Genomic DNA, 3666 nt, shown 5'->3' with positions numbered 1-3666 from the left:
TTGCATAAAGACCTGTTACAAGATAGCAAAGGTCCCGTCACCGCCAATCATCAGGGCCCATTTGACTAGAGCGAAGGCATTTTCGTCAGCCTTCCTGGCGCACATCCCAACCCAGGACATCTGTAGTACCGCAACGTGGTCCTCGGGCCACACGTTCACGTCTCATCATGCCATCACTCAGCAGGCCAGAGACGATGCTGGGTTCGGCAGAGCTGTATTACAATCTGTGCAGCCATGAACTCCTACCTGCCTCCAAGGGAACTGCTTGTAGTCACCTAATGTGGAATGGATATGAGCAAGCACTCAAAGAAGAAAAGACAGTTACCAGTTCCGTAACTGGTGCTCGAGATGTGTTGCTCATGTCCATTCCATGACCCACCCTCCTTCCCCACTGCTGGAATTACTGGCAAGAAGGAACTGAGAGTGCGGGGAGCCGGTGACACCCCTTATTCTGTACCATGTGGGCACGATTCCAGAGGGTGCCAGAGCTGCTCCCCTACGTATACTGCTGAGGGAAAAACTTCCGGTACTGCTGCATGCGGCGAGCACACACCTAATGTGGAATGGACGTGAGCAACACATCTCGAAGAACACCAGTTACGGAACAGATGTATGCTCCAAGTAAAACGCCAAGGCCTTCCGGACGTCCAGTGCGAGCAGACGCCTCTCCTCAGCAGTCTTGTGCAGCTTGGGACAGAACACTGGAAAGAATACGTCCTGGCTCATGTGAAAGGAAGATACCACCTTCAGCAGAAAGGCCAGGTGAGGCCGCAGCTGGACCTTGTCCTTAAAACTGTGTAAGGTGGTTCCAAGGTCAAGGCCTTAATCTCCAAGACTCATCTTGCCGACATCACTGCCACCAGGAAAGCGACCTTCCGGGACAAGCAGGAAAGGGAGTAGGAGCCCAGCAGCTCAAAAGGCGGGCCTATGACCCTGGAGAGGACCAGGTTAAGGTCCCACTGCGGGACAGGGGCCCATACCTGCGGGTGAAGCCTCTGGAGACCCCTCAGGAACCTGACAGTCATGTCACTAGAAAAGATCATCTGATCTATGATCAGCTGTTGGAATGCAGAGATGGCCGCAAGGTGCACTCTGATGGAAGAATGTGCCAGACCCTATTTCCTGAGCTGCAGTAAGAAGTCCAAGATGGACAGCACTGAAGAACTCGAGGGAGATATGCTGCATTCTGACACCCAACGGGGAATCCTCATCCACTTGACCAGGCAAGTTAGTTTCGTGGATAGCTTCCTACTTCCCAGGAGGACCTGTTGAACCTCCTCTGAGCAAGTACACTCCCCCAGGTTCAACCCTGGAGCATCCACACCAAGAGATGTAAAACTCGAGGTTGGGGTGTAGGAGCCAACCATGATCCCGTGGACAGCAGGTCCGGATGGTTGGGAAGGGGGCCAGGGAGGGGCCACAGCCATGTTCATGAGCGTGCCGAACCAGTGCTGGCAAGGCCACTCAGGGGCGATCACGATAACTTGTGCTTTGTCCCTCTTGATCTTTACTAGGATCCGGCTGACTAGAGGGAACAGAGGGAACGCGTACATCAGATCCTGGGCCCACAACAGGAGGAAGGCATCGGAGAGGGAGCACTTGCTCAGGCCCTGCCAGGAGCAAAACCGATGGCACTTTCTGTTTCCCCTGGTGGCAAACAGATCTACTTGGGGAGTTCCCCACTTCTGGAAGATCATGCAGGCCACGTTTGGGTAGAGTGACTACTCATGGTGAGAGGAGAAGTCCCTGCTGAGGTGATCTGCTAGGGGATTCCTGATGCCGGGGAGGTGACCAGCTTCCAGATGGATGCTGTGGTTGAATCAAAAATCCCAGAGATGGAGAGCCTCTTGGCAGAGAGCTGAGAAGTGCACTCCTCCTTGCCTGTTGATGTAGAACATCGAGGCTGTATTATCTGTCAGGACTCTCAGGCCAGAGACGATGCTGGGTTCGGCAGAGCTGTATTACAATCTGTGCAGCCATGAACTCCTACCTGCCTCCAAAGGAACTGCTTGCCTGACAGGTGCGGCAGGAAGACCCCGCAGGCCAGCCGGACCAGTCTGAGTTCCTTGACATTTATGTGTAACATTGCCTCCTCCTAGCAGGCGCAGGCACACCCTGGCCATTGTCAGGGAAAATGTGGACACTTCCATGATGAGAATCATAGAATCATAGAATATCAGGAATGGAAGGGACCTCAGGAGGTCATCTAGTCCAACCCCCTGCTCAAAGCAGGACCAAGGTCTGTCAGGGCCTGAAACCTGTCTAACAGCAGGAATGCTCTCTCTCGGGTCGAGTCGAGCACAGCCCCGATGAATTCTGTCCTTTCAACTGGAACTAATGTGGACTTTTTGTGGTTGACCAGTAGCTCCAAGGAGCAGCAAGTGGCTTGTAGTACAGTGACACTGCATTGGACCTGAGCCTTGGAGCTGCCTTTGACCAGCCAGTCATCAAAGTATGGATAAATCTGTATACCCCAACATCTGAGGTAGACCGCGACTACTGCCATGTACTTGGTAAACACCCTTGGTGCTGTAGCCAGGCCAAACGGAAGGACTGCAAACTGGTCATGGGCTAAACCCACCATAAAATGGAGAAAGCGTCTGTGTCCAGGGAAGATTGCCACATGAAAATATGCATCTTTCAGGTTGAGGGCAGCATACTAGTCTCCTGGATCCAGGGAGGGTATAATGGAAGCCAGGGAGACCATGTGAAACTTTAGCTTCTTTAGGTATCTGTTGAGGTCTTGCAGGTCCAGGATGGGATGCAGACCACCCTTGTAGGGGGAAAACATCTGTTTTGGCATTAATAACTACACACCATCTTGAATTTATGGCAACAACAACTAGGAATCCATCTTAGCTGCCCTTCTTCCCCCTCTTCAGGTATAGTTTCCAAGTAACCATGCAACATGCAATACCCAGTTACAGCAGGGCATATAAGGGGCAGCACACCAGAAGGGTGGGGTTGCCCATCTGAGTGGCAGAGTGCTGGAGGTGCTGCTACCACAGCAGTATGTTCTACTCAGGTGTGTAAGCCTGAGCACCATGTCTTAGGGTTGTGGGATGGCTGGGTTAACACTTGAATGCAAGGGTGAGCTGCTAGCTGACACCCTTTCACCTGGATCTTACTTGCACCTACAACAATGCAGGGAAGGAGAAAGAAGAATCCCCAGCATTAAGTAGAGCTACCACCTACTTGTGCCTGATGTCCACTCCTCGCCCTGACGAGTCACCTGGTAGGTTCCGGACCCGATCTGCGTCGTGAGACCTTGAGGCTCCAGATGCAAGCTGCAAGAAATGCTAGAGACTTTTTAAGTCCTCCAGACCCCTTATCTGGGACCCGTCTTGGGGAAGGAGTAAGCATTTTTTATCACAATCAGTATAGTTACAGTGTCACCTTCACCTGTTTACCTTGCTTACCTGTGTGGGGAGTCCTTTATAGCATACCCTGTTTACTTACCTTGTTTAACTGTTGTTGGTGCAATAAATATACCTGCGTTTTGCACCTACACTCCCTTGTCTTTTTTATTTTATTTTATTTTAGGCAATCTTAAACCCCAATGATAGATGCGGGTAGAGAGACAAATCTCTCTACTGATCTCCAGCCATACTAAAACCAGTCTACAGTTTGGCAACCACGAAGGGACTCCCATTTTGTTTTTTTGCG

At 51.4% G+C, this 3666-nt stretch overlaps 1 long non-coding RNA gene across 1 annotated transcript in view; it reads left to right on the top strand.

Moving 5' to 3' along the window:
* The window catches only part of LOC117883087, a 45051-nt gene extending 41595 nt beyond the window's left edge, over nucleotides 1-3456 (top strand). The window contains exon 3 of the long non-coding RNA XR_004647181.1: nucleotides 3149-3456. This is a non-coding gene — a long non-coding RNA (uncharacterized LOC117883087). The remainder of the gene's footprint in view (nucleotides 1-3148) is intronic.
* Nucleotides 3457-3666: the final 210 nt, after the last annotated feature.

The sequence above is a fragment of the Trachemys scripta genome, chromosome 9, assembly GCF_013100865.1.
Source record: "Trachemys scripta elegans isolate TJP31775 chromosome 9, CAS_Tse_1.0, whole genome shotgun sequence".
In the NCBI taxonomy this organism is placed as follows: Eukaryota; Metazoa; Chordata; order Testudines; family Emydidae; genus Trachemys; species Trachemys scripta.
Note: the sequence above shows the minus strand (reverse complement) of the source record. Positions and strands in the feature narration are given on the sequence as shown.